The sequence below is a fragment of the Megascapheus bottae genome, chromosome 9 (assembly GCF_031878675.1).
Source record: "Megascapheus bottae isolate mThoBot1 chromosome 9, mThoBot2.hap1, whole genome shotgun sequence".
NCBI lineage: Eukaryota > Metazoa > Chordata > Mammalia > Rodentia > Geomyidae > Megascapheus > Megascapheus bottae.
In genome coordinates this window covers 44,541,402-44,560,111 of record NC_143517.1, presented here as the reverse complement: position 1 = coordinate 44,560,111, position 18,710 = coordinate 44,541,402, and the positions used below count along the sequence as shown (strand labels likewise).

At 37.0% G+C, this 18,710-nt stretch overlaps 1 protein-coding gene and 1 long non-coding RNA gene across 3 annotated transcripts in view; one reads left to right on the top strand and one right to left on the bottom strand.

Moving 5' to 3' along the window:
* Oxr1 (oxidation resistance 1) overlaps nt 1-18,710 on the bottom strand; it is a 348,769-nt gene that overhangs the window by 102,371 nt on the left and 227,688 nt on the right. The window lies entirely within an intron of this gene.
* Nucleotides 629-5,437, top strand: LOC150059115 (uncharacterized). Its single transcript, XR_016536591.1, has 3 exons — nt 629-872; nt 1,914-2,050; nt 5,274-5,437. It is a non-coding gene; the product is annotated as an uncharacterized LOC150059115 (long non-coding RNA).

Genomic DNA, 18,710 nt, shown 5'->3' with positions numbered 1-18,710 from the left:
TTGAACTAAGTATAAGATAACTATTTAGTATAACTTAAAAATTAAATTTTGTCATGACTGGTTATCATCCTCCCCAGAAAGTTAAGAGATTTTGAACTTGTGATGGATATTAAAAAGTTGTTCATGCTGAAACTACTTACTTAAATACTTTACTTGGGTATTCTATATCTGTTAGGATTATCATCATGGTATTTGTGCACTGAGCTAGAAAACTGAAATTATTTATTGGTAATTAAAAACATGTCTGCAGAGGGAATCTCATAAACAAATTGCTCCATGATGTAAAATAATTTTTTCTGAAATTACAAAAATTTCAGTTTTTTGCTGTTTATAACACTCATAAATTTATTAGATTTGAAAGGGATAACATTCTGCTAAGTGGGAAGCTGTATTATACATTCTGACACTCTCACATGGTTACTGGTGATCAAGGAAAAACTAACTAATCAATGGTGATTACTTCTTGTGAAAGCCAAAAATATAAATAAGTAATAATGCTGAGCAATTTCATTTCTAAAAGTCAATAATGAATTCCACTGGCTGCGTGCCATTAACAATCAGAGGTTACTTACATGCCTCTGTTCTTTTTAAAGCTTTATTTCTTCCACTTAAAAGTACAGATCGATCTGTTGATGATAATGTTATGTGAGTTTGTTTGATGAAAACTTGACAAAAAAAAAAAAACAAAAAGGGGAAAAAGAAAATTCACTTGTCTATTTTTCTCCAGCTTTCTCCAAAACCCAGAGAAATTAAAAGTACTAAAGCACTAGGGGAAACAAAGTCATAGAAGCAAATGTGTAAGAAAATGGTTTAAGAGAGCTCAATGCAATGAATGATCACTGTTTGAAACCCAGAATCCAGGAAAGATAAAGGTGAGAGCATGTGAATTCATCACTATCATTACCCTTATTGTATACATTTGTTTTTAAGTTAGAGATAAGATAAAGTAATATGCAAATTTTACTGATAAATGTTTTCCTGTGAGTAAATGAAAAAATGTCATCACCGTGATTTGTTAAAAATGGGCACTGGAAATGGAAAGGATTCAAATCACTCCTGAATTTATTTCGGATATCACTTTCATATAGAATCATAATCAGCAGGAATAAGTCATAAAGGAATAATGGATACACAAGAAGTCATTTGTTCTAAATATTCTATTTTGGTATAGAACTTTGATCAAATTTACCACCCCGCCCCCTCAGGCATTTCCACTATATACTCCTTTTTCTCTAGATAGTAACTAATGGAGCTTCTAGTTGCACCATCATAACTGATCCTTACAACTCATCTAGATCTTTAAAATGTAACACAAAGCAATCCCTCTTCATTCTGCCTTACCTGACTTTCCAAGGCGCCTTGTATAAAGGTGGGAGTATTTATACATACCTTTACGTGAACAGAACATTTCTGCAGTTTTTTCTTTAAGCTTTGCTCAGCCAGAAATATGTTGCTTTGCTTCGCAGACTGGAGACTGGAATTTGGGGTTATGTGCTTCACTTCCTTGAGTAACCTAACACTTCCTTTCTGGGAGAGTGGCCTCTCCTCCAGCCCAGCCCAGTCTCTGACCCCCTGGTGGCAGTGTGTAAGACTCAGAAGCTTCTGTTTCTGCACACAGGCAACTCACTGTACCTGCTCTGGGACTGTGAGCTTACTCTTGGCTCAGTGAACACTACAAACAGAGCCATCACACTTAGCTTGCTGTGTGGCTAAGTTGACCCTGCAAAATCTATCATGGAGTGAGATAGCAAACCTCAATCTCTGTGCAGCCTTTTTTTTTTTGAATCATAAAGTAAATAAATGACCTGGCTATCTTTAACAAATTTCTATTTTATAGTCTTAATAGGTTGGGCAGGTGGTGGATTTGATAAGCTGATTACTGACCAGGCTGGTTTTTTATTTTTATTTAACAGAGATTTAAATGTCATTGGCTATGATCAGAACCGAAGTTGGCTTTTCCCCATAAAGTCTTCTAAGGATCATCATGAGGAAGTTTACACACGCACATGATCAATATTTTTTTTCTCTTTATACCCCCTATCCGTGCAAGGTGAGAATCTACATCTGTCATGGTGCTAAATTCTTAGTAAATGGATGAATGGGTAACAATAACTCTGTTTTTTTTACCCTATTTTCCTTGTAAGCCCTGGAAGCAAATGGCACCTATAGTCTGGCTGTGTCTGACTTTCAGTTTCAGAATTCTGGAGAAGACTGTGGTGGCTATTTCTTCCTACTCTCTCCTGTCATCATATTTTTCTGAGAGCTTTCAATAGTAGTGTAATAGATATATACATGTTGCCTTACAGTGTTTACTTTGGAGGTGAGATAATTCGTACATTGCACATGGTGTGTTAGTCACGTAACAGGTAAGTTGGCTGATGTGTTAACTCTATAGATCTCTGGAAGTCCAAGAATTACCAGACACCCAAACAGGTAAGCTTTAGGGGTAAATGAAAAAAATACACTAGCCATTCACCACTGTGTGCACAGCTAGTGCACAGTGTGACAAGCTAGTGCATAGTCTGACAAGTTTTGAAGCTTCATAATAAGTTATTTATTTACTAGTAAAGCAAATAAAGCTATTCATTTACTAGTAAATGATTCTGATAAGGAACCGTATACATTGGCAGTATGATCTGTTCCCAAATGAAAACTTATACTGCCTTATCTTCTTTAAGGAGCTGAATGTGCAGTCACTTGTAACTTTTCACTTGACAACCTTGAAAGTTACAACAATCAGACAGATATGATAGGTAATGCCTGTAATCTCAGCCACTCAATAGGATAAAATAAGTGGGATTGTGGTTCAAGGTCATTCAGAGAAAAAAGATGGTTGGTGAGATTCCATCTCAACAGAAAATTTTGGGCATGGTGGTGAACATTTATCATTCTAGCTGTGGCAGAAGTGTAATAGGATTATCATAGTCTGAATTGGCTTGGGAAAGATTGGAGACACTAGAGACTGGGAGTGTGGTCTAGTAGTAGAGTGATAGCCTAGCAGCATTTATAAAGACCCTGGTTCAATTCCTCAGTACCACATACATAGAAAAAGCTGGAAGTAATGCTATGGCTCAAGTGGTAGCTTTGAGAAAGCCCAGGGACAGTACTCTGGCCCTGAGTTCAAGCCCCAGGACTGGCAAAAAAACGAATGGAGACCCTATTTCATTAAATAGCCAAAACAGAGGGGTAGCTCATACAGTACAGCACCTGTCTAGCAAGTAAGAGGCCCTAAATTCAAAACTCATTACTATCAAGGAATTTTAATAGTATTCCTTGTGAATGCTGTGTAAATGTTATAGTTAAATTCCTGGCACTCTGCTTTATTATGGGTTTAATAGATATTAGCTTTGATTCCTTTCCTTAGTATATATGAATGGCTTACTTCAACCCTGGACCTCATCCTGCCACATTAAAGGAATGCAAATAAAACAGTACCTTACATATGTTCAGTGTTTAATAATTTGCAAAGTACATCCATTAATATTCTCTTGTTAGACACACAATTGTCCTGGGAGACATTATTCTTAAGTTTTGCTGAGTTTGCTTATGCACAGAATGTTTCCTGGAGCTTTATATGTTAAGCAAAACAAGAGGGCATAACTTTGGAGAGGTCTTGATGTTCAATTTCAACTAATTAAATATAGCAGTAGAGTCTTGAGAAATAAGAGCAGCAGGTAAAAAGCACGGATGAACAAGTATAACAGCCACATTCCCAGGAGCGGTGGGGGAAGGGAGAGGGGGAGAAAAACATGGAAAGCCGAAACAATGTTTAAGAGGTAATTTACTCATTACTTTACTAATGTAACAGTAACCTCTCTGTAAAACACCCTGACAATAAAAAGAAAATTTTTTTTAAAAAGTGAGGATGAATTATCTCTTGCTTAAAGCAAAACTTCTAGAACAACAAAGTAAACACACACAAATAACACAAATTTAAAGAAAACATAAGCAAACATGAGTCACATAGTTGCATCTATTTACATAGATGGTAATGCTACCTATATTTACCTTGTGTTTCAATATGAATCAGAGGTCTTCAAAAATCATACACACACAGCTGTACAAATTCACATCAAATACCCTGCTTATATCACAAATACCTGTGTAAGTAAATAAATATATATCATTATCTATATATGTGCAATGTCTACATTTTATCATTTGATTGCACTAGGAATCTAATAAGAAATAAACTTGCCTAATTTGGTGCCTAAATTCAGGTTTTTTTTTTTCATTTTGGTAACATCAATTCGTCTCAACCTTTTAATTTTGAGTAGAATTGTGCATTAGATACCCAATGAATATGGATGAATACTGACTGTTTATCAGCTTTGGAAGCAGGCTGCTAAAAGGCTCTAATCTAAGAATTTTGTAAAGTTGTGGTCAAGAATACCATTGCTTCCATATCTCCTAATAATTTTGTTCAAAATTATTTTCTAGTTTGATACAATAGAGTATTATATATATATTTATTATTTATTATCATACCCAACCATCTAATGATAATGTGACTTTTTGACTTTCAATATATAGGTTTATTAGTCTATGTATCTATGTGTCTGTTTTTCTGCAGTGCCTATGATTGAACTCAAAAAAGGCTTATGCATTTTAGGCAAGTGCCCTGCCACAGAGAAATAGCCCCAGTCCTTGGTTATTTGAACCAGCCTTACTATATAGCTCAGTCTGACCTTGAACTCATGATCCTCTTGCCTGCTCCTTGTTAGAGCTGGGATTACAAGCATGCATCATCATGACTGGGTGGTGGTTTATTATAAAGAGCCTGATAAATGACTAAATATATCAGCTTGAGTTTAATAGAACTAGACGGACTGGCCTGCCTTCTTTCCTTCCTTCCATTCAACCTTCCTTCCTTCCTTCCCTCCCTCTCCTTCCTTCCTTCCCTCCCTCCCTCTCCTTCCTTCCTTCCTTCCTTCCTTCCTTCCTTCCTTCCTTCCTTCCTTCCTTCCTTCCTTCCTATGTCCCTCTCTCCCTCCCTCCCTCCCTTCCTTCCTTTCTTGTTCTCATCTCATCTCTCCTTCACTACCTCTCTAACTTGTGTTGTTCCTGTTTGTTTTAAGCTGATAAAGACATACCTGCAAACAAAAATTTGATGGCAAGAAATGTCTATGATTTAGTAATTTTGGAAATAGAAATAACCTTCCTAATTATAGTTGTTAATTGTAAACACGCATGATTATAGAAGTATTTTTGCTAATATCACATTACAGTATCACAGTTATAACTTTAACTAGATATGTGTATTTTACTTTGAGGGTGCTTTCATCAAAATCTTCTCTGCAGAAGACTCGAAGAAGGCCTTCCCACCCAGAGGCAGTGCAAATGGGACTACAGACATGCTCAAGATATTGAGTAGTGAACACTCCCAGTTCTGAAACAGTTCTCAAATAAAGAGCCAACCTCCTTGGCTCATGGAAAATGTCTAGCTTGTATCTGTGAGAAAGGTTATCAAGATTCTTCTCCATTTATTGGAGAGTAGAGTATGAATTTAGAAGTGAGCCTTAAAAGAAATTTTGAAGTTATATTTATAAGATATTTATGCTGAGCTTTATAGCTAATATATATTCACAAAGTTGCTCCATGCTTAGTTTGAATAAAAGAGCTTTAGTTTGGTTACCAAGGCAGGCCAAGCAGCATATAATAAAAAGTATTGCTGTTTGTTGAGAAACGATGTATCAAAGCCATTAAACACTGCAGTTATAATGATGGTTCAATCATTGGATAGTCCAGGCTTTTTCATTTGCTTCTCCTTTTCACTTGTGACTTTGTGACTAAAGAAAAATCCCCTTAATGTTCTGGGGCAATTTTCTCCGGTTACCAGGAGGCACATTTTTCCATCCCATTCTTTGACATTTCTTGGGTGGCTGCACTAAGCAGCTACCATGCCTCATATTTTCCCTACAGTTAGAATCCAATAAAAGTAGGGCCTGGATGCTGTCCCTGAGCTTCCTCCCTCCCTCCCCCGACACTCAAGCTAGTGCTGTATTGACTTGAGCCACAGCACCACTTTTGGTTTTCTGGGAGTTAAATGGAGGTAAGAGTCTCATGGACTTTCCAGCTGGGCCTGGCTTTGAACCTCCATCCTCAGTCTCTGCCTCCTGAGTAGCTAGGATTGTAGGCACGAGACACTCATCCTTGCCTAAAAGAATATTCTTACCATGACTGTTTTCTAAGAAAAGGGAGTCAATCCTTAAGATAATGTATAGCTGGGAAAAGAAAGCTAAAATACCTAAAAATAAAAGGGGAAAATATGAGATAATTAATGAACAATTAATAAGAAAACAGAGCCAGGTGTGGTGGCTCACACCTGTAATCCTAGCTACTCAGGAAATTGAGATCTGAGGATCATGGTTCAAAGCCAGCCCAGACACTAAAGAACATGAGACTCTTATTTCCAGTTAATCACTAGAAAACAGGATGTGGGGCTGTGGCTCGGGGGTAGGGTGGTAGTCTTGACCTGAAGAACTCAGAGATAGCCAGAGCCCAGGCCCAGAGTTCAAGCCCCATGACTCCCCAAAAAACAAAAATCCAAAAAACAAAACAACAAAAAAGAAAACAGGATAGATATTATTTGGGAACATTATCTAAGACTTAATTTGTGTAGTTCAAACAAGGAAACAAGGAAGTTCTCTGGAAAAATGGAATAATTTATTCAATATTATTTAAATATTTTATTTCATTATTTGGTTTATTTGGTTATCTACCTAGTATTTGGTGTAAAAACAAAGTTGATTTATGTATGTATGTACGTATATTTTGGTGCTAGTCCCGGGGCTTGAACTCAGGGCCTGCTTGCTATCTCTGAGATATTTTGCTTAAGGCTAGTGCTCTAATTCTTGAGATATAGCTCACACCTAGCTTTTTTTTTTTTTTTTTGCCAGTCGGGAGTTGGGCACTATCCTTGGATATTTTTTGCTTAATGCTAGTACTCTACCACTTCTACTTCCAGCTTTTTCTGAGTACCAGGGAATAGAACCCAGGGCTTTATGCATGCTAGGTGAGCATTCTACCACTAAGATAGGCTCCCGGCCCCATCATTTTTTTTTTATTGGTGGTTAACTAGAGATAAGAGTCTCTCGCTGACTTCAAATTACAATTCTTATATCTCAGCCTCCTTCGTAGATAAGACTATAAGTGTGTGCCACCAGGGCTGTCCAAAGAATTTGTTTTTATAAGCCAAAAGTTTTTTTTTCTTAAATGTTTGACAAAATTCACTATTGTTGTGCAAAGGCAAAGGTACTCTTCATAACCATGTCACAGCTGCAAGAGGGCCATACTATTGACTAATTTAATTTTGAAACTGTAGACAAATGTAGATAGGTGGGAAAGGTCAGAGTGAAAAGAGAAGACAAGGCTGTCCAACTGGCAATGCTGGTTTGTGTAGGACAAGTGCTTCGCTACACCTATAGTTACATTTCTAACGTTGCTTCTGGTTCTCCAAGGCTCTATCTACTCAATTTTGGTTCATTAATCCTTAGGGGACACCTACTATAAACAAAGAGGCCCTCTTTCCATTGACCTTTGACCCCAACCTCTTTCATGCAGAAAATCATCAGAACAAGCCAAATTAATACCTAGAAAAAATTGAAATCAACAGAGTCGATTCATGGGTTTACTGCTCAGGTTTTGGCCCTTCAAACTTCATATCAAGAGAATACTTGCTCACTGGATGGGTTTCCTTGCTGTTGAAACATACTTTATGGTATGTTTACTAGTTCAAGCATGGTCCTCGCCCGGTGCCTTCCTATTCAGTACCTCTTGTAGTTGAAGGATATTCTCTCCATACATTGGCCTCACCTGGGTCCTCCATTTCAATAGGGTTTGAACTCTGGGCCTGAGCACTGTCCCTGAGCTCTTCAGCTCAAAGCCTAGCGCTCTACCATCTTCCTAGAATTTAAGTTCTAAGAAATTTCATCATTATTCATTCCTTCATCCAAACAATTTTGAAAAGTATCAGGAAATAACTATTCCTGCCAGGCATGGTGGCTCATGCCAGTAATCCTAGCTACTCAGGAGGCTGAGATCTAAGGATCATGGTTCAAAGCCAGCCCTGGTACTAAAGTCTAAGAGACTCTTATCTCCAATTAACTACCAGAAAACTGGAAGTGGTGCTGTGGCTCAAGGGGTAGGGTGGTAGCCTTCAGCTGAAGAACTCAGGGACAATACCGAGGCCCAGAGTTCAAGTCCCACAACTGACAAAAAAAATACCTATTCAAATATCCAACTAGAAATTGTTAGCCACAGGAGGAGCTCCATAAATACTTATGGAAAACAATATTGATTGAACAAATAATGTATAATATTTTATGCTACTTTAACAAAAATATTCACAATAACTGTAAATTTAAATTTACCTTTAATTACTAGTTTGATCAGACTTATGATGGCATGAATGTTTCATAGACAAATGCCATCTAAATGAAGACTTAAGGGGAGAAGAAGTTAGGAAAATGAAATTATGTGTTAAAAAAGTGGTTGGGAGGAAAAAAAGTGATTGGAGTAGAGGAAAGAGAAAGTACTCAAGTCACAGGGACGAACATGGTTCAAATGCCAGAGTGACTGAGCATGGTAGGAGAGAGGATAAGATATTTGAGGAGAGAAAACAGAGTTCAAAAATAAGAAAGAACCGTAGCCTTAACAGGCTTATAAAAAATTCAATTGACAATTTGGATCTTAATCTCAGGGAAACAGAGAAACAACTATACTTTAAATACAGCATTAGCTAGATCAGAAATTTAGAAATGAGTTGCTATTGAGGACATGGACTAGAAAGAATACATTCTGAAAGACGGAGACCTAGTATGAGTTGGTAAGTGTTACCTATGAGATAGATGAAAGCCAAGTGATGGCAGAAGGCATTAAAAGATGGGTATAAACCAAAGAGAATTGCTGGTGAAACAGTGAAGATTTCTTGACTGACTGAATCAGTGTTCCAGGAGCTCAAGTGGGAGACTGAAGAATCTAGTTTTGTACTAGAGAAAAAATATAAGCAGGTCAGATTTTTTTTTTTTGGGGGGGGGGGGTTGGTCATGGATCTTGAACTCTGGGCCTGGGCATTGTCCCTGAGCTCTTCAGCTCAAGGCTACTGCTCTACTAATTGAGTCACAGTGTTGCTTCCAGTTTTCTAGTGCCTAGATAAGAGTCTTTCCAGTTTTCGAGTGCAGTCTTAGGGACTTTCGTACCAGATTAGATCTCAGTCTCCTGAGTAGTTAGGATTACAGGCTTGAGCCACTGACACCTAGCTAGCAAGTAATATTTTAAGGAAGGAAATTATAAAACCAGCTTCTTCTAAAAGAAATAACACTATTTCATATTCTTTTATATTGCTTAAAGCTATTTCTTTTTTAATTTTAATTATTTATTACAAGCATTTTCATTATTTATAGTTACATTATTTAAACTATAAAATAATAAATACTCGATATGATGCAATGCCTCCATAGGAAGTGCCAACATTTTATTGCTTCCACTCCATCAAAAAACCCAACAACAGTACAGACATTTTCTGCCCACCCTGATAGCAGTCACATGTGTCTATTATACATGTAAAATTGGTCTACTACAAATTATGGTACATGATTAAGTATAAAACATACACTGGATTCTTAAAGGCTATTTCTTGCAACTTTTCTAGCATCTACATAAGATTCAGGAGGACAAAGCTACTAGGAACAAAAAGAGTTTCCCAAATATATCTCCTTTGTGACATGGTATTTGCTTTGAGTTTTGTGTTTTTTTTGTTTTTATGAGAAGGAAAACATATGAAAGCCCAGTATGTATTCTTCCTATTAAGATTACACAGTTTGAATTTATTCTCTTAAAGAAAACACAAATGAAAAGGTAGAGGATAAAAATGGGAGAGGTAGCAGGAAGTGTGAAGAATTTATGATTTATGTAATCCTTAAGGTATATCAAAGACAGATCACTAAGTAGACAGTTAAAATGAAGCAATGACCCCAGCTAAAACTAAATACATTTAGTTAGAACAAAATCCATGTTCTTGTGACTTGAGTGGAGAGTAGGAGAATATAAACCCAGCAGCATTCCAACCCCAACAGGACCAGAGAAGTACAAAGGGAAGCTTTATTTATAGAAATCTTATTTCCCTCACTTGTAAAGTTGCTGAACTGGTTTCTGTTTTCTTTGTGAATGTTTTGTTCAAAGAAATAGAGCATATTTTGGCCTGTCACTGGGGTTGAGTAGGCTTGATTGCCAGTGGAAGAACAATAGACTTGTTGGGATTATCTTATTCCATTAGAACCCTAGTTTACTATGGTTTAAGACATGCCTGAAAAACTACTTCATCCTCATTGCACTCTCATTAAAACAACAATAACAAAAAGAGTAATGTTCTTGGATTAATTTGCAAATCACCAGAAAATACTTCTGACCAGTACCAGATCTTTGATAAAAAGAGTTCACTTAATCTTTTATCTGCCCACAAAAACCAACAGCAGGTGATCAAGCCATTCGTCACTAGATACCGGAAGGTTTGCTCCAATGAACATGAACTCCAGCAAGCCTTGATAAAATGCCAACTTGAAAATCAATGTCAAATGATAGAGCTTTCACTGGAGAGGAAAAAAAGGCTTTAAAATCAGATTTATCTTTGTTTGAATACTTTTTATGGCACTTACCTGTTGCCTTTTGATAGTATAAAACTCTCTTTCGATGACTCAATTGCATCACTAGTAAAAAAGGAAAAAAATAGCACCTACCCTTAAACGTATTAAATTAAGACTCAGTGAAATAATGTATGCAAATGCCTAAAAACAGTCCCTGGTATAAGATGGTGGCTTCAAAATAGTTCTCTGTGCCCTTTGGAACGCTGACAAAGACATAATACAAAGGACTAAGTTAAGATAGAATAAATGGAAAGAAGAAAACAGGAACAATGTACAAATCAGTGAAGGGTGAAAAGCAGAAGGCAGAGGGTCACTATATCCATAGATGCAACAGAGAGTTTCGACATGCATAGTACCACCGACAAAGACTACCAGTCTTCAGCAGTGAGAAAGTCTACCATATGAGGAGAGTGTTTGGAAGCACAAAGGGCATTTGACTCCAAATATTCACATATACATAATGGAATCAAAGGAATGTGTTCCGTGTTGCTGGCAAGAGAAGAAATAGCTTGACAGAAATAGGGCCATCTGCATTCCAGAGATGTACTCAGAGACACATGGAACATGTGCCTACCTCACAGCTTGACTTACAGTTCTTTAAGCATGACAGAAAGGTTACACCCCAGTTTCACTGAACTGTGACAGCTGTGACAGCTGCACTGAAGTAAGTCCATACCATAGCAGTAAAATATCTCCAAGAACAGAAACAGTGTAGAGAAAACAGAAAATGGGGAAGTTACAAAACTTGGGTGTGTGGGTCAGGTATAAGTCAGCCTGCTCTTTCCTTTTCAGGTTTATAGTGAGTGTGCGGAGACTACTCATGTAGGTGGTGAAACAGTAATTCTATGGCTGTAGGCTGGCTGTGGATTTTAGGGCATTAGTTAGCATCTTCTTTCCTAAGAAACAGAAATTATTCACAGAAGAGCTTTAGTTTTAAGTTAGGAAGAGCAAAAATCTAACGTTTCTCGGGTATTTTCTTGGTGAAACGCTAATATGGTAAGTAAAAATAATAACCCCTAGTGTTCTAACTCTTGGAACCAGTGAATGTAATCTTAGAAAGTGAAATTATAGGTTTGGATGGGATTAAGGTTGCTGGTTTGCCCATCTTGAGAAAGGAAATTATTTTAGATTACCCTGGTAGACCTAAAGTTATCACAAGAATCCCTAAAAGAGAAAGAGGGAGACAGACATAAACTATGAGAAAGGCTCTATGGACCATTGCTTGCTTAATAGAAGGCATATGGTCATGAGCCAAGAAATGCATATGGTCTCCAGAAGCTAGAAGACAAAAAGAGGGATTCTGCTTTGGAGGCCCACAAAGAAATAAGTGCTAGTGATGATACCTCAACATGAGTCTAATGAGATGGCGTTTGGACTTTGGACAACTGAAAATTTATAATAATAAATATGTGTTTTAAGCAGTGAATATTTCGTTATTTGTTATAATTACAGTAGCAATCATTTGATAAACACTATATCATTCCTGAGGCAGAACCGATTATTATAATCAGATGATGGAAAACAAAAACAGAGGCTACATGGGGCTGGGAATTTGGCCTAGTGGTTAAAGTGCTTGCCTAGCATGCATGAAGACCCGGGTTCGATTCCTCGGTACCACATATATAGAAAAAAGCCGAAAGTGGTGCTGAGGCTCAAGCGGTAGAGCTCTAGCCTTGAGAAAGTCCAAGGACAGTGCTCAGGCCCTGAGCTCAAGCCCAGGACTGGCAAAAAAAAAAAAAACAGAGGCTACAGAAGTCATCGAATTTGACATCAAAATCTATGTAATTGCCAGGAAACAGTGGCTCATACCTGCAATCCTAGTTACTCCATAGGCTGAGATCTGAGGATCATGGTTTGATGGAAGTTCATATAGGAATGTCTGTGCATCAAGTGCTAGAGTACTAACTAGCCTTGAGCAAAAAAGCTTAAGAAAAGAGCCTAGACTCTGAGTTTAAGTTCCATAATAAAATGCACACATGTGCATTTATATACAACTAATTATGCATATATATACATATGCATCCATATACATACACATATATTTATGCTTTTGTAGTGCTGGGGATCAGAAACTCTGGGCCCTTTTCATGGAGAGACAATCATTTTACCATTGAACTACAATCCCAGACCCTAATCATATTTTGTATCCTTTCATAATATTCTTCCTATCTAAAGAAATTCCTATTCCTCCTCCTCCTCCTCCTCCTCCTCCTCCTCCTCCTCCTCCTCCTCCTCCTTCTTCTTCTTTTTTTTTTTTTTGTGGGTCATGGGGCTTGAACTCTGCCTGGGTGCTGCCCCTGAGCTCTTCAGCTCAAGGTTACCACCCTATCCTTGAGCTAAGCCCCAGGTCCCATTAGCTAGAGGTTCATTGGAGATATGAATATGTGGTCCTTTTATGTCTGGGCTAGCTTTGAACCTTGATTCTCAGATCTCAGCTTCCTGAGTATCTAGGATTACAAGCCTGAGCCATTGCACCTTGTTAAAAATTAGACTTTTGTTGTTGTTGCTGTTTGGTTGTTTGTTTGTTTCCCAGTCCTGAGGCTTGAACCCCGGGCTGAGCACTGTCCTTGGATTTTTCTCAAGATTAGTGTGTACTTAAACCACAGCCCACTTTTGGCTTTTTCTATATATGTGGTACTGAGTAATCAAACCCAGGTCTTTGTGCATGCTAGGCAAGCACTCTACCACTAGGCCGAGCTCCCGGCCTAAAGAGATTCCTTCTTTAGAAAATTCACCAACACAATTCTGGTCTAAAGATACCAATATCATGGTGCAATGGAACAAGAAAAGAAGCTAGCTATAGCCTATCATTGAGTTTTGATTCCTACAATTTTATAATTTTGATAAGTAATTTATTTTTAAAAATTTAGTTTCTAAGTGTAAAGCATGATTGCTTTATTTATTTATTGATTGATTTGCTGCTTCTGGGCTTGAGCTTAGAGCCTGAACATTATCCTTGGGTTTTGTCAAGGCTAGAGTTCTACCACTTGAGCCACAACACCACTTCCAGCTTTTTTCTGTGTATGTGGTACTGAGAAATTGAATCCTGTCCTTCATGCATGCTAGGCAAGCATTCGACCACCAGGAAAACTCCTGATCCATGACTGAGCTTTTTATCTTTATAAATTACATGCCAAGCCCTACTAAAAGCTTGCTTTTTCTGCTAGAATCTTTTCAAAATACTTTGGTACAAAGGAATAAATTTATCTCTGTAAAAATTACAACTTCCAGGATCCTACTTCCGTTGACATTTAAGGTTTGAAAGAGTCACAAGTTGAAAACAGAATCACCTAGGACTTGACCTGTTAGCTATAATCTGATATGGCTTTCTCCTAAGGATAAATGATGTCCTACCCAACCCACTTCCAATCCTTGGCAGAAAGGGTTATATAAATCACTGTGTGCACGTGTGCACAAGCTCATATGGACACTTCCATATGCTTACACAAAAGGAACCAGCTGAAATAATTTCTGAAATGTTTGCTTCTAGGCTGAACCTTCAACCCATTACACAAGCTTATTTTGTGAATCATTCTATGAGAACAAATAAGAAGAGCTGATGTAATAATTAGCAGATGTAATAATTATCAGCATGTCTTCCATGCTTTTACCACCAGCTATATAATCATTTGTCAGGCAACTGTGCAATGGAAAGATTAATTCAATAAAACTTCCTCTCTCCTTTTTGTTCCACATTACAAATCATGTAAATTAATGTATTAGCAAAGCAATTCAGTTTTATTACTTCATAGATTTTCTTCATTTCTAATGACAACAAATGAATATGTCCAAAAGCAGAGACTTATAAATGTTTCAAATCTTAATGGTAGGACCAGAGTCCTAAAAAGACCTAAAATCTAGTACCTTACTTAATTTGGGAGGTAGCCATAACACTATATGTGAAAAACGGAAAAATGCCATAGAGTTGTAACACTCATACAAACTACTGTCTTTTTGTCAATGACATCCATTTTGTATTCCTTGGTAAAATTATGAACACAAGACACGTTTTGTACTCTTTTCCTTGATACAAAGGACTTTTCCTGAGTTGCTATATTTTTTGTTCTTCAGCTCTTGGCTATTTGGTAATCCACTACTATGAAATACACAGAACTCAATAGATATAGGCAGACAACATATTTGAGGAGAGTCCAAATGAGTTGTCTATAAAACTAATTTACTACAAAACCTTGCACAGAATCTAGAACTTTTTAAAAGATCACTTTCCCATTCTAGTATTTCATATTTAGCAATATGAAATATGTAATTGTAGTAATTTAATAAAATGTGAATTATTGTCTACAAACTCACAACAGTTACATTCTGCTGGAATGACCAATGATAATGTATGTCATCAGATGGATAATTCATCACAGCTTACCTGGGGATACTTTCTAAAGTAAGCATGAAAGATATTGGAAACATATGGCCAAATTTATGATTAAATTACTAAATCACTCAATTATTTATCTACATATAGTATATATACAGTATTATATGCACTAGTTTACATACAATCTACTACACATTGTAGTAGATCTTTGAAAGAAGAACACAAAGAAAGTCTATACACTGATGTTAGATATTTGAATTAATTATTCAGCCTTAAGGATAACTGTGAAACCCCAGTGGTAAATGAAGGACAAACAGAAGATTCTAATGTGTTTCTGCTTGCTAGTAGGTATGCTCTAGATTTTACTTCTGTTTTTATATTACAGCTCTATAATTTTTGTAATAATAACACATTAATTCGTGTTTCGGAGGTAAATTGATGTACATTCTATCCTCTATATGAGGTTTTAAAACAAACCTTTTTTTAAAAAATAAGTGGAGTTTAATAAAAATTATAACAGGTTCCATCCCCTGGAATAACTAGGATTACAGGTGTGAGCCTCTGGTGCTCAGCTTAGTTGTGGCTCAAAATGACCACAGAAGTTCAGGGACAGTATCCAGGCTCTGAATTCAAGCCTTAGGACTGGCACACACAACCAAAAATTATAACAACACCAATGTAGAGAGCCTAAGCAGGTGGTGTTTTATTTAATCAAATATCTTAAAATGTATTGAAATACAAACATAGGATCATAGGCTAACGTGTGGGACAAAGTGCTAAATGATGTGCAATCTGTCTACTTTGAAAGTCATTGACAGAACAGGGCATGGTCATGAGATGGACGTTTTAAAAACAGCTTTAACAAAAGAAAGGCAACGGCAGAGGATAAGTAGAGAGGATGAAAATGATGGAAGGGGTAATGATAATAAAGATTCACTGTACATATAAATTGACATGTTGAATTACAATCCCTTTGCTGAAGTCTTTCAATAAAATGAGTAAGAAAGATAGAAAAGAGGCTGGGAGTTAACAGTTAAAAAGTTAACTATCCAGCAAAGAGGGAGACTAAGATACTGGTTAATTATGAGATTAATATTTTTTAATTATTAATAATATGGTTTTACTAAAAAGAGGAGAAAAAATAACATCAAGAAATGTATCATCATCTTTAATTAAATTAATTTTGCCAGTTCTGGGGCTTGAACTCAGGGCTTCAGCACTGTCATTGGGTTTTCTCAAGGCGAGTGCTCTACCACTTGAGCCACAGCACCACTTCTGGCTTTTTCTATGTATACGGTACCGAGGAATTAAACCCAGATCTTGGCGCATGCTAGGCAAGTACTCTACCACTATGCCAAACTCCTGGCCCCCAAATTAATTTTTTTATTCTCTAATATAGTTTTATTTTATGTTTTTATTATAGTGAAGTACTTGTAAAGAGAGGATTCAATTCAACATGTCTGATTTATAAAGGCATGGTGATCTATGACACCCTTTTAGTACCATCCTAATTTTTGAAAAGAAATATATGAGTGTTTTACACATCCATGCACATGTGCATATGTTTATTCACATAGATACACATATAAAGCAGATTTAATTACTAAACTTGGTGAAAAATAATATTTAGAACTGAACAGCATCTTTTGCCACTTACCCCATAGGACAAAATGTTTCAATGTTTCTTTTTGTTGTTGGTGGTGGTTGTAGGGCTTCAACTCTGGGCTTGGGCACTGTCCCTGAGCTCTTCAGCTCAAGGTTAGCATTCTACCACTTGAGCCACAGGGCCACTTTGGTTTCTGAGTGGTTAATTGGAGCTAAGAGTCTCACAGACTTTTGCGAGTTCCTTCGTCCTCAGCCTTCTGAGTAGGTAGGATTACAGGCATGAGGCACCAGCACCCAGCAAAATGTTTGTTTCCTCTTTAATATTTTGAAATAGCATCACCAGCCACATGATTAGTCATTTGCTTATACCTAGAATATCCTTTCATTTATCTTCCAACTCCTGTTTATTATTATAGTTGGATCTCTTCCAAAATATCTTATAATTTGTCTACTTTCTATTTCTACTGTCAGAGAACAGATCCATGCTGCAATATACTTAGCCTAGCTGCAACAGTGATTTTCTAAATGGTCTCCACTGTTTACTCCTTTCAGTAAGAAAAGATTAGGAAAGAAAACAATCTTCTCTTTGTATTCATTCATTATTTATGGGTAAAAATTTATCTGAATTTAATGTCTAAAACTAAGAATTTATTATCAAAATTTACCATAGGCAATGTATATGATATATACACACATATATCTGACATGTATACAAACATGGTACATATCTAGACACATACATACGTGTATGTTAGCAAATTCATACAACATGCAATTTTAGTTCTATATAAACGTGTATTTTGAACTCAGAGTTGGCTACTACCTAAGCAAGTACTCTATCACTTGAGCTATCTCTATTCCCCTTTTATCTTAATCTTTTTTTTTTTTTCCAGATAGGGCCTCAGGATTAGGCTTGGGGCTGACCTCTGACCTCAAGTCTGAATTTTCCTAAAGCTGGAATTACAAGTATGCATCACCATCCACCAATTTTGTATGTCAGAATCCACACAAGGCTTTGCTATTTTCTCTCTTCAAGTTCTCACCAGGCTGAAATCAGGGCTGCAGTTTCACTCAAGCCATGAGATCACTGACTAGCACCAGTTATTTCTTTTGCTCATAAGACCAAGGTTCTCAGCAAGTAAAGGTTACCTCATATTTCCTGTCCTGTGGTTTCTCCATACCCTAGTTTGCTTCTTTGGGGCAATTGGAAAAAAAAAATAACCTCTGTGCTGCTCTGAATCTTTCTGACTGCTGTCTTCTCTGGTCATCTTTTAAAGGATTCACTTGCTCATTTCTCACCAGCCAGATGTGAATAACAATCAGGTAAAGACCTTTATTATACCTCCCAAATCCTATCCCCATTGCCACATAACAGAACTTAACCAAACAGTGGTATGTCATCTTATTCAGATCCAAATTTCCTGCAGGCTCAAGAAGATTATATAGTAAATGCATTGGGAGTTGTTATGGCTTGTATGTATGTGTCTCTCTAAAATTAATATAATGAAACCCTAACCACCAACAGCTTAGTATTAACAGAGAAGTTTGGGGAACAAATTATATTGCATACTGAGCGTACAACCCTACAACGAGTTTATTTCCTTGATGAAGGAATCAGAGCTCTTCCCATGTAGGAGGTAGGGTAAAGACAGCAGTAAGAAAGTCAGCCTTGGACATTTTATCTACATAGACCACAATCATGAACTGCTACCTTTCCAGAGCAATTAGATATAAATGTTGGTTGATTAAGCCACTGAGTCTGTTGTGTTGTAACAATATGAATGGACTAAACCAGGCAGGGGTCATGTTAGAATTCTGTCTAGCATAGTTGACATCTTATGCCCTGCTTATCTTGGTGACAATACCTTTTTGCTGGTACTGAGGCTTCAGTTCAGGCCTGGGTGCTGTCCCTTATCTTTTGTTCACTCTACCATGTAAGCCATAACTCCACTTAGGGTTTTTTGCAGGATGTAAGTCTCTCACAAACATTCCTACCTGGACTGGGCTTGAACTGTGATCCTTAGATCCTAGCCTCTTGACTACTTAGGATTATAGGCATGAGCCACCAGTGCCTGGTAATTAGATATCTTGAATATTATATTTTTCTTTTAAAGATCTTAATATTCCAG